Here is a 12,043-nt window from a genome sequence, read left to right as displayed (position 1 = left end):
TTCACAGAAAAGCCAGGTGAGACCCGGAGCAGTTGAAAAGCCACCTCCTTTGCGAAGCCTTCCAGGTTCTGCCCCTCCTCCCAGAAGTGGCTCTTCCTTCCTTCTGACTTGTGTCAGTTTCTCTCCAATGCTCTTGTTGGTTGGGCGGGGCCTGGCTTCTGAGGTGGGCAGGGTGAGTTGGCGGAGCAGCTCACAAGGCTTGGGGGTCATGAGGAGGCCTGGGGCCCACGAGGCCCATTTTCCCTGGGACTCTCCCCTTGGGTGGACCCCCCTCCCTGCCGCCCTCACTCCCCTCCCCTGGCCCCCCTGCCTGCTGAATTATTAAGGAGTGCTAATGCGTGTGGTGAGAGCAGGGGCCTCTGCTGCCCCAGCAACCTTGGCCTCTGGGGCATCCTCACGTCTGCTCCGCAGGGTGTCTCCACGTCCCCCCGCTGCTGTCCTGCTTTCTCTCAGCCCCTTACCCACTGCGTCCAGTGGGCAGAATTCTGACCTCCTTCCACTGCTACCAGCTGGTTAGCTGTAAAGTGCAATAAAAGTGAACTGAGCAAGAGTGCATGCGAGGCACTGCGGATGCTATGAGGACTAGAGAGGCTCCACCGCCGGGGACAGGAGGGCCAGTCATCTGTGCACACCTATGTGTGTGCATCCGGGCACTGGGCAGTGCTCTCCTGACCTGACTGGCCACTGAGAGGTGAGGTCTGCCTCAGTTTACCCATGAGGAGAGGAGGGCCCAGGGCAGTGGGGAGCCTGCTGGCGACAGCTCAGAGTGGATGGGCTGGCTTGAGGAACTGAGAGGGAAGAGCCATTCCTGAGCTGACTCAGGGGCTCCCTTCAGTGGCAGGGAGAATCCAGAGGCATGTAGCCTGCTCTGGGCTTTTCCCATGCCTGGGCCCTTGGGAGCCCACACCCCAGGGAGGTTCTCAGTCCCCTAGGGGCACAGGGCAGCCTGAGGCTACTGGGTGGGGCACCCACTAGGGCGGTCATGAGGCCTGTTTCTCCCTGCTGGGGTTCCCTGCCCTCTGCCCCTCCCCTAGAGCTCAGACACCTTAGGGGACCCAGCTCAGCTCTGGGTCCTCCTGATGGGCCCACTCTGACCCCTGACCCCCACCCTCTGGCCCTGCCTGCGTGCTGCTTCCTCTCCTTGGGTGGGGCTGATGGTCATTCCTCACCTGTGCCTCTGCCGCCCTGTCCCCAGCCTTTACCCACAGAGATCAGCACCCTCCACCGTGAACTTCCCTTCTTCCCCTCACACTTTCTGGCTTCCCACCCCACCTCGAAGGAAGAGGTGCTTTCACTCCAGACTGAGGCCCCTCCCTGCTCCCGCCCATGATCCCCCTTCACCCACCATTGGGCTTCCCTTCTCCACAGCTCCTGTCTGGCATCTGGCCCACTTCCTTCCCCATCTCCGGAGGCTATCTGGGTCTCCCAGCCCATGGGCATCCCCAATCACTCCTGCAGTCTCTGGGGCTATAGCAGAGGCCCTGTGGCCCCACTCACTAATGGAGACTGACAGTAGCCTGGACTTCCGCCCGCTCCATGGGGCCATGGAACTTCCTGGGCAGCACTTCTGGGCCTCAGTTTCCCCTCTGTTGAGTGAGGCGTAACAATGCTTAGAACAAAGCAGGCATTCCACAAGTTCTTGTTGAATGAACGAACTAAGGAACTGCTAACAGTAATCCCTGAACTGTCCCCCGGTCTTCCCAGGTGGCGCTAGTGATAAAGAACCCGCCGGCCAAAGCAGGAGATGTAAGAGACGTGGGTTCAATCCCTGGGTCGGGAAGATCCCCTGGAGGAGAACATGGCAACCCACTCCAGTATTCTTGCCTGGAGAATGCCATGGACAGAGGAGCCTGGCGGGCTACAGTCCACAGGGTTGCAAAGAGTTAGATGCAACTTAGCATGCTTGCACAATCTGTCCCCTCACCTGAAGGCTGTGCAGATCAAAGGAACTAGTGGATTTAAAGGACTTTACAAAGTTGAATGCTGGGAAAGACTGAAGGCGGGAGGAGAAGGGGATGACAGAGGATGAGATGGTTGGATGGCATCACCGACTCAATGGACATGAGTTGGTGAAACTCATGGGCAGAGACTCATGTTTCACCAACTCATAAACTCTGGGAGTTGGTGATGGACAGGGAGGCCTGGCGTGCTGCAGGCCATGGGGTCACAAAGAGTCGGACACAACTGAGCAACTGAACTGAACTGAATTGACAAAGTTGGACAGTGTTGTTTGGACATGAGCACCCATGATGTTCAGCAGGATATCGCTGCTCCACACCCAGCTACTCATTTGACCCTTTCCTCTCCCCGCACAGGTCAGCCATGCCCCTCTTGACACGTAAGGCCCTTCCTGGCCTGAGCACCTCCAGGGCCTCAGTACTGGGCCAGGAACCCAGTACTAAGTCCCACCGCTATGCTTCTCTGACCTGGCCGAGCCCTGCCTTGTGCCCTGGCCAGCCTGCAGATGGTCTGGCTGCCATTGCAGACTCATGTTCTGGAATGTCTGGCTTCCTAGCTCAGCTTCCCTGGTGCTGAATGTGTTTCCACGAGTGATGCCCTTCCATGGACCCATTCCATGCCTGGTCCTGGCTTCCTCCAGCCCTAGTCTGCACATCTAGCAAGAGTCCTGAGTGCCAGTCATGTGGGTGAGAGGGCTTGGGGAGGATGGGAAGGCGGAAATACTCTCCGGTTCAGAGGGAACCCCTGAAGGTGAAGGGCCCACGTGTGAACCACCACTGGAAGCTGGCACAGCCCAGAAACCCAGGAGGTGGGGTTCTGGCTGTAGGAGATACCCAAGGGGGGGCGGTCAGGGAGGGTTTCCTGGCGGAGGGAGTGGTGTCCCGCGGGGGCCAGTGAGAATGAGAAGGAGGGGATGAAGAGGTCCTCACAGTGGGCAGAATGGGGTGGAGGGGGTGATGCCCTGCGGGGGCCAGTGAGGATGAGAAGGAGGGGATGAAGAGGTCCTCACAGTGGACAGAATGGGGCAGAGGGGGTGATGCCCCATGGTGGGTGGTGAGGATGAGAAGGAGTGGATGAAGAGGAGGTCCTCACAGTGGGCAGAATGGGGCGGAGAGGGTGATGCCCTGCGGGGGCCAGTGAGGATGAGAAGAAGGGGATGAAGAGGTCCTCACAGTGGACAGAATGGGGAGGAGGGGGTGATGCCCCGTGGGGGCCAGTGAGGATGAGGCGGAGGGGAGGAAGAGGAGGTCCTCACCAGTGGGCAGAACAGCGTGAGCAGAATTGTCCTGGGTGCCCATTTTGTGCCAGGCTGGGCGCCAGTCATCCTCCCCACAGCACAGCCTTCGGGTGAGTATTATTAGCTCCATCTAGCAGACGGGGAAACAGAGGTTCAGAGGGGCTCAGGGACTCACCCAGGGTCACCTGCTGTCATGGAGGATTGTCTGGCCTCGACCCCACATCTAGCATCTTTTCAGACTCCTTAGTGGAGGGAGAGTCTGGGGAGGAGGGGGTGGGGTGCTGGCACCCGCCACAAGCTTCGCATAGCTGGTGACTGTGACTTTCCCGGGAGTAGGTGTGGGGTGGGGGGCGGCTTTCCTAGCTGGGCCTATTCTTTCCTTCCCCCACCGCCGTGGGAGAGCCCTCACGATGAGAGGTTCCCACCGCGCCCCCCTCCCTGGAGAGGCCGGCAGTTTGCCTTTTCAGAGGATAATTCCCTATTATCCAGAGATATTTAGCCTAATAGAAGCCGACAGATCATTCAGGGCAGTAATGTACTCCAGCTTCCAGCGTTTAGTTTCCTTGGCCTGAACTCCCAGATTAAAGGCTCCTTGCCCGCGACTGCCCCACAACGATGCCTGTGACCTTGACTGCAGTGATGCGGTAGGTTTCTCCCACCCTCCTTCCCTCTCCCTCCTTTGCTGGCTTCCTGCTCCCTCCCTTTCTCTCTCTCTCTTAAGGAAAAAAAAAAAAAAACAGGAGGGGTAATTTTCTTCTTAAATATTCAGTTGAGAGGCTGTTGCTAAACCCTGCATACTCTGGGGACAAGACCAATTGTGCTCGGCTGCCAGCGGGACCCGGGAACACCTGGCTAGCCCAGAATGCTCCTCCAGACGCATGGGGCCGGCAGGAATGCTGTACTTGCTGGGCGGTCGGGGCAGGTGGACCCTCCAGCCTGGCATGGGCAAACAGAAGCTGGGCTGAGGACCTTGCCCAGGGACAGACTGGCCCCTCTCTTTCTCTGCCCACCTCCTTGACCCAGGGATCTGACCTGACACCCTCACTGATGGGGTGCTCCCAGGATGGGAGTTTTCTTCTGCTCCTTGGACCTGGGCATCCTGCAGAGGACCTAGGGAAGACTAGTAGCTAAATTGGAGCAGCAGATGGCTGCAGAGGTGGCACTTGGGGGCTTTTCATTGATCAAGATTGGCGCTTCTGTAGTTGCCTCCTTCTGGCCCCTGCAGAGTCCGCTTGTCAGTTCGTCTGTCCCTGCTGATCTCTGTCTTGTCTTTGTCTTGTCTTCTCTCTCTGCCACCACTGCCCCCCTTTCATCTGCTCACCAGGCTGCCTATTTGAGCTTCCTTGCACTTCTGTGGAGGCAGCAGGGAGCCTGGGAAAGCACAGGGTATTTAGAACCAGCCAGTCCTGGATTCAAATCCTGGCTCTAGAACTTACAGGCTGTTTCTGTTCAATTTAGTATTTTGAATTTGAGCAAATTCTTAATCTCTCTGAGCCTTCATTCCATCACCTGTAAAGTGAGATGCTGCTCCTTGGCTCACAAGAGTAGCCGGGGGTTCGATGTATGATGTGGCATGGGGTGGTACTGAAGGTGTCAGCTTTCCTGCCTCGGTGGTCCCAGTCTCCCCACTCACTGACACCGTCACATCTCCTGCCCAGATGCCCTCTCTCTGACCCTCTGGCTTGGAAAAGGGAAGGTGTTCTGGAGGGATACCTGGTAAGGTGGACTCTGGTTCTCCTGTCTCAAGCTGCCTGTGTAGGTGTGAGGTGAAGAATAAGGCTGAGCAGGAGGGACACTTCCCCTTGAGTTCATTTCCTGGGCAAAGCCTAGTGTCTGGTCCTCAATCTGGTCTGAAGGAATCAACCTAAGGGGCTGTGCCAGGACCATAGGGGAGTGAGAGGAAAGGGGTGGGGAGCAGGACACGTGTAACCTGGGAGGAGACACCTTCTGGCCTGGGACTCCATTCCAAGGTCTTTTGTGGGGGTGCACAAAGAGAGCCTCTAACCTTCAGGGATAGGGAGTCTTGGCAAACGGACAGGAGCCCTGGTTGGAGGGGAGATTCCTGCTCCCTCCTCTGCAGCAGGAGTGGTGGGATGACCACTGGAATTCAGGAGGGGAAGGCCCCTCAGTCTGGGCTGACGTGCAGTTGGACCTCAGGCTAGTGCCATTCCCTCTCTGGGCCTCAGTTTCCACGTCTGCTAAATGGGGTTAATCATCCTTTGTGCCTCTGGGTTGGGCAGAAGATCGAGTTAGAGAATAGATGGGAATGTTTGGTGATCTATAATGTAGTAATAATAATAATAATAACTATTATTCTGGGCATTATCTTGCCTTCCCTTCACTCTCTGTAACACCTTCTTTGATCCACATAATCTAGTCCTGATTCACATGTGAATAGAATTAAAGAACCCCATGGCTGAAAGCAACCCCCACATTTAGTGCAATCCCTATCCAGCATATATGTTCTCCAGACCTCTGCTTGCATGCCCCCAGGGACAGAGAGGTCACTACTCTTCGTGCTGAAGAGAGATCTCTCTTCCTGGAATCTTTTCTCACTGGGCCTAACACTGCTTTTTGGGCCCATAAATGCCAATGCCAGGGGCCTGAAGTCCTGACCAGGCCCTCGAGGCTTCCCCGGGGAACATGGGGCTCAGGCCCACCTCTTCCTGTCAAGCCCCTGTGCACAGACCTCACTTTATCCAAAATCATCTCGACAGGTACACTGATGACGGAGCATGGCTGCACCATCTCCAGAGTTGGAGTGGTTGGCTTACCCAGGCCCTGCGAGTCCTGGCCACCAGGATCCACAGACGCCACAACTCCCTGGCCGTTCTTGGAGCTACTCACAGAACTCCGCCAGAGCCTAGTAACCCTCTCTTGTCCACTTTGGCCCCTTCCTGGCTAAGTAGAGGGCTTTGAACAGGGGATCCTGACTACTTAATTGACCCTTTCAGGCTACCCTTCGAAGCTCCATCCTAGTCTCTGAAGTTGAAAGTCACTCAGTCATGTCCGACTCTTTGTGAGTCGGACTGTAGTCCACCAGGCTCCTCTGTCCATGGGACTCTCCAGACAAGAATTCTGGAGTGGGTTGCCATGCCCTTCCCCAGAGGATCTTCCCGACCCTGGGCTCAAACCCGGGTCTCCGGCCTTGCAGGCAGATTCTTTACTAACTGAGCCACTGGGGAAGCCCACATCCTAGTCTCTAGTCTCTGGCAAAAAAGGTTGTTCCAGGAAGGGCCAAGGACCAACCCTGCTGATGCCGGTGAGATTCCATCCCAGGGGCCAGTCCTCCTCACTATCCCACGTTCTTGGACGTGGTTATATAGCTAACCACTGAGAAGCCCAGCCCATAGTTTTCTGTCTCATGGACAAGGATGTATGAGGGCCTCACTTTTGGCTGGCTGGAGTGCATGTCACTCTTTTGAGCAGCCAAGAGAGGATGTGCAGTTATCCCACAAGACTCTTTGGTCATGAGATTCGGACACTTACCATCGTCTTTCCTTGCATTCTCGGCAGCACTTCCAGAATCTTGATTGGGATAGATGTAAGTTTACCTGTCTAAGCTTAAATTGATTTCTTTAGCCCCTTTTTAAACAAAAGGGGAAAGGTGCTAATATTTATAAATGTCAGTTCTTGACATATATCACTTCACTGAGTCTTCATCACAACGTTGAATGGGAGGATTGTGGGATCTGAGCCTTGAGAAGCAAAGGAACTAACTCAGGGTCCCATAGTGGGCCGGGGGTGAAACGGAGACTTAAACCCAGGATGGTCTTACCCTCAAACTCATGCTTTTCCCAGATGCTGCGCCCTGCCTCCCCAGTCCCATGCCCCATGCTAGAACTTCTCAGGTTCAGCCAGCATATTCTTTAAAACCTGCTCTGGACCAGCCCCTCTCCACCCTCCCCCATCCTGCCCTGTCCTGTCTTTTTGGATAATCTTGTCTCCTGCCAGCCTGAGGGTGGGATCCAATCTCTTTCCCGCCCTGTGTGCCACATGCAGGACCAGAGAACACAGCAGGGGCTTGGAAAAAAAGATGCACCCTGGGGTGTGTGAGACTCAGTGTGTGTGGGGTGGCGGTCTTCATGGTGGCTCATCTGCTGTTATTTTTTAATGGTTATTTAAAATTTTTTCGTGGGGGGTCTGGTGGTAAAAGCAGTTTGTGTCCGTGGTAGAAGATCTAGGAGTCATCCTTGATTCCTTTTTCTTACCCCCACCTCCTCACATCCAACTCATCAACCAACTGCTGATGAGCTGTGTTTGTAACAGCATATATCCTCAATCTGTCTAGTCCCTCCCTCACCCTGGCTCAAGGCACATCTCCCTGTCTTGGGCAAGTGCCAGAGCCAGCCCACGGGTCCCCTGCTCCTGGGCCTGCTCCCCTTCAATCCAGTCTCCAGTCGGCAGCCCAGAGGAACTTTTCACGACTAGCAAGACGTCCCAGCACTTCCCAGGTGACTCTTCATTGCACTAGGGATGAAGGCCGAAGCTTTATCTTGGCCTTCAGGGCCCAGCCTCCCTCTGTGGCCTCCTTTCCACAGTTGCCCCACCTCTGCCCGTCTCATTCTAGGAGCCAAACAGCTTGTTGCTCCTCAGAAACACCAGTCTCCTTCCCCACTCTGTTCGTTGCCCTGTTCCTGCTGCTCTAGATTGCTGCTGCTAAGTCGCTTCAGTCGTGTCCGACTCTGTGCAACCCCATAGATGGAAGCCCACCAGGCTCCCCCATTCTTGCTGCTCTAGGTTGACTGAGTTCTTATTGTCCAGATGTAAATTCAGATGTGGCCTCTGCAGAAAGGCCTCCTCGGATCGTCCCACTCGAGGGACCCTTGAGCCCCATCCCAGGCGCTCTCTCTCACGTGCCCAGGCTTATCTTCATCGCACTTGTCACTCTTTGGAACTATCTTGTTTCTTTATTTGCTTATCGTCTGTACCCCCCATCCCTGTGAGGGGCACCCCAATTAATCTCCAGCACCTATAATATAGTTGGTACATAGTAAGTGCTCGTAAGTATCTGGTGACAGAGAATGAAAAATAACAGAAAAATGTAAAGGAGAAATAGAAACACCACTGTGGATATGGTAGCAGTTAGTAACATAATCATCATTGTGTGTGGTAGTGTATAAGCTGAATATCAGTGGATATTTTAATTATACGCACACATGAGAGACACACAGGGCTTCCCAGGAGGTGCTAGTGGTAAAGAACCCGCCTGCCAATGCAGGAGACTTAAGAGAAAAGGGTTCGGTCCCTGGGTGGGGAAAATGCCCTGGAGGAGGGCATGGCAACCCACTCCAGTGTTCTTGCCTGGAGAATCCATGGGCAGAGAAGCCTGGAGGGCTACGGTCCACAGGGTCGCAAAGAGTAGGACACGACTGAAGCGACTTAGCAAACACGGTAGACACATGTTCGTGTGGGTTGTATGCACGCATAGGCACGTGGACGCACACGCTCCCCTGTTCAGTACCAGTGTGACCCCTGATGAGGTCTTTTACCTTTTGGGTGGCCTCAGTTGTTCCACTTGTGGAACGGGGCTGCCTGGGGCTGGAGGCAGAGGCCTGGATGACTTGGCCTTTCGAGGTCAGCCCTGGCCAGCGACAGTATGCCGCAGCAGCTCGGGCTCTGAAGTCTGTCTGCTGGCCTGCTGTGTTGTGCCGAGGGCTCTGGGAGGTGTTTATTGAAGTCCACTCGCACACAGGGCCGCTCCTCGCTGCCCTCTGAGGTGAGGATCTCACCCAGGCAGGAGGGAAGAGTCCGGGGTCAGGAAATTGGCAGGAAAGCCTGGAGACATGAGCTTGGCTGCCAGGGGCTGGATTGCGTTCACAGTCTCTTGGATGTATCAGTAGCTTTAATTCTGAATAGGTTTTCATCTTTGTGTTTGTGCTTGTTTTGTAAAGAATTTTTGGTACAATATTTTATTTCTGGAACTTTTTTCTTTCAACTGCTACAAGAAAGAATTTCCATGCAATTAGAAAGGGAGGCCACACACGCACATACACGTGTGTGCTTGCACACATACACCTGTGTTTCTGCTGCTCCAAGTCAGCAGCTCTTCCCTCCCTGTCACCTTGCCCTCCTCCTGTGAAGACAACGCTGAAGGCTTGTAGAAATGTGGGAAGTAGAAGTGACCCTTGACCTCTGTGCCCTAGTTTCCTGATCAAAAAAAATGAGTATCAACTTCTCCCTCTTACAGCTATTGTAGAGATCACATGAGCCCACGTTTGTAAGGCACTTAGAATGTATCTGTTAAATAAGATGAGTTAATAAATAAAAAGGAGAGGACAAAAGTTAACGTCCCCATCATGGCACAAAGAAACAGCTGTGGAAGTCTGTCCATAGAGTCAGAAATCAAGAGTTCAAGCCCTATTCGAGCCCTCCCTCCCCATGTGGCCAGGGCTGTGGGTGGCTTATTGAAGCCTCAGCTCCTCCATCTCTGGAATGGGTATGAACTCTGGATGTCATTATGCTGCAGTGCAGGCTGGGATAACAGATATAAGTGGGCTCAGTGAGCACAGGGTGCTGTACACCACTGCAACCCCACCCCACCCTCATCCGTTTTCTGTTTTCTTGTTCAATATTGTTAGGTAAACATTGCTCTGTGCTGCTACTAGCCTCTGTGTTTATCATTTTTAGTGGTTGTATAATATTCCATCAAACAGCGGTGTCATGATGCACTGCGTCATCTCTATTGTGGGATGTTTAGGCAGCCTCCAGCATTTTGCTGTTATTAATAACCCTGCAGTGAACAGCTCTGTGCCCAGAGCACTTCCTCTCTGATGAATGATTTCCCCAGCTATATTCTTTGGGGCTGCTTGACTAGGGGCCTGAGAGATGGGCCAGCAGCAGTGGCTGGGAGAGATGATCCCTTCAAAGGTGGCCTGATTCCCTGTCCTGGGAGCAGTAGCACGGTTTGTGGGATAGCAAGACTCTGTGTGACGGGCCTGATCAGGATGGGAGAACATGAGCCCAATATGGGAAGGGCAGTGGGCGCTATCGAGAGCTGGGGCTAGGAGTCCGAAGAGTTAGGTTCTAGATTTTGCCTTTGCCACTCTCTGTGTGACCTTGGGCAAATCCTATCTCCTCTCTGGACCTCAGTTGTCTCTGGGTACTGTGACCAGGGGGGCTTCCTCAATGGCTCAGAGGGAAAGACTCTGCCTGCAATGCAGGAGCCGCAGGATACGCGGGTTCTACCCCTGGGTTGGGAAGATCCCCTGGGTTAGGAAATGGCAACCCACTCCTGTATTCTTACCTGGAAAATTCCATGGACAGAAGAGCTGAGCAGGCTATAGTCCATGGGGTCACAAAGAGTCCAACACCACTGAGCATGCATAGCACTGGGGCCAGGGGCTAGGCAAGGGTTGGTCCAGAGATGTACTATCGAATATGGTAGCAGCTAGCCACATGTGACTATTTAGATTTAAATATAAATGAATAACGGAGAAGGCAATGGCTCCCCACTCCAGTACTCTTGCCTAGAAAATCCCATGGACGGAGGAGCCTGGTAGGCTGCAGTCCATGGGATCGCTAAGAGTCGGACACGACTGAGCGACTTCACTTTCACTTTTCACTTTCATGCATTGGAGAAGGAAATGGCAACCCACTCCAGTGTTCTTGCCTGGAGAATCCCAGGGACGGGGGAGCCTGGTAGGCTACCGTCTATGGGGTCACACAGAGTCGGACACGACTGAAGTGACTTAGCATCAGATCAGATCAGTTGCTCAGTCATGTCCGACTCTTTACGACCCCATGAATCGCAGCACGCCAGGACTCCCTGTCCATCACCAACTCCCGGAGTTCACTGAGACTCACGTCTATCGAGTCAGTGATGCCATCCAGCCATCTCATCCTCTGCCGTCCCCTTCTCCTCCTGCCCCCAATCCCTCCCAGCATCAGAGTCTTTTCCAATGAGTCAACTCTTCGAATGAGGTGGCCAAAGTACTGGAGTTGCAGCTTTAGCATCATTCTTTCCAAAGAAATCCCAGGGTTGATCTCCTTCAGAATGAACTGGTTGGATCTCCTTGTAGTCCAAGGGACTCTCAAGAGTCTTCTCCAACACCACAGTTCAAAAGCATCAATTCTTCGGTGCTCAGCCTTCTTCACAGTCCAACTCTCACATCCATACATGACCACAGGAAAAACCATAGCCTTGACTAAACGAACCTTTGTTGGCAAAGTAATGTCTCTGCTTTTGAATATGCTATCTAGGTTGGTCATAACTTTCCTTCCAAGGAGTAAGTGTCTTTTAATTTCATGGCTGCAGTCACCATCTGCAGTGATTTTGGAGCCCAGAAAAATAAAGTCTGACACTGTTTCCACTATTTCCCCATCTATTTCCCATGAAGTGGTGGGACCGGATGCCATGATCTTCGTTTTCTGAATGTTGAGCTTTAAGCCAACTTTTTCACTCTCCACTTTCACTTTCATCAAGAGGCTTTTGAGTTCCTCTTCACTTTCTGCCATAAGGGTGGTGTCATCTGCATATCTGAGGTTATTGATATTTCTCCCGGCAATCTTGATTCCAGTTTGTGTTTCTTCCAGCCCAGCGTTTCTCATGATGTACTCTGCATATAAGTTAAATAAACAGGGTGACAATATACAGCCTTGACGAACTCCTTTTCCTATTTGGAACCAGTCTGTTGTTCCATGTCCAGTTCTAACTGTTGCTTCCTGATCTGCATACAAATTTCTCAAGAGGCAGATCAGGTGGTCTGGTATTCCCATCTCTTTCAGAATTTTCCACAGTTTATTGTGATCCACACAGTCAAAGGCACTTAGCATAGCATAGCATAAATGAATAAAAGGAAAGAAAACTCAGATTCTTAGTGTCAGTATCCACATTTCAACATGCAC

The 12,043-nt window shown here is 53.2% G+C and overlaps 1 protein-coding gene across 3 annotated transcripts in view; it reads left to right on the top strand.

Moving 5' to 3' along the window:
• The window catches only part of LINGO1 (leucine rich repeat and Ig domain containing 1), a 220,943-nt gene that overhangs the window by 122,964 nt on the left and 85,936 nt on the right, over positions 1–12,043 (top strand). The gene's annotated exons all lie outside the window — the stretch shown is intronic.

This window comes from Bos indicus, chromosome 21 (genome assembly GCF_029378745.1).
Source record: "Bos indicus isolate NIAB-ARS_2022 breed Sahiwal x Tharparkar chromosome 21, NIAB-ARS_B.indTharparkar_mat_pri_1.0, whole genome shotgun sequence".
In the NCBI taxonomy this organism is placed as follows: domain Eukaryota; kingdom Metazoa; phylum Chordata; class Mammalia; order Artiodactyla; family Bovidae; genus Bos; species Bos indicus.
Note: the sequence above shows the minus strand (reverse complement) of the source record. Positions and strands in the feature narration are given on the sequence as shown.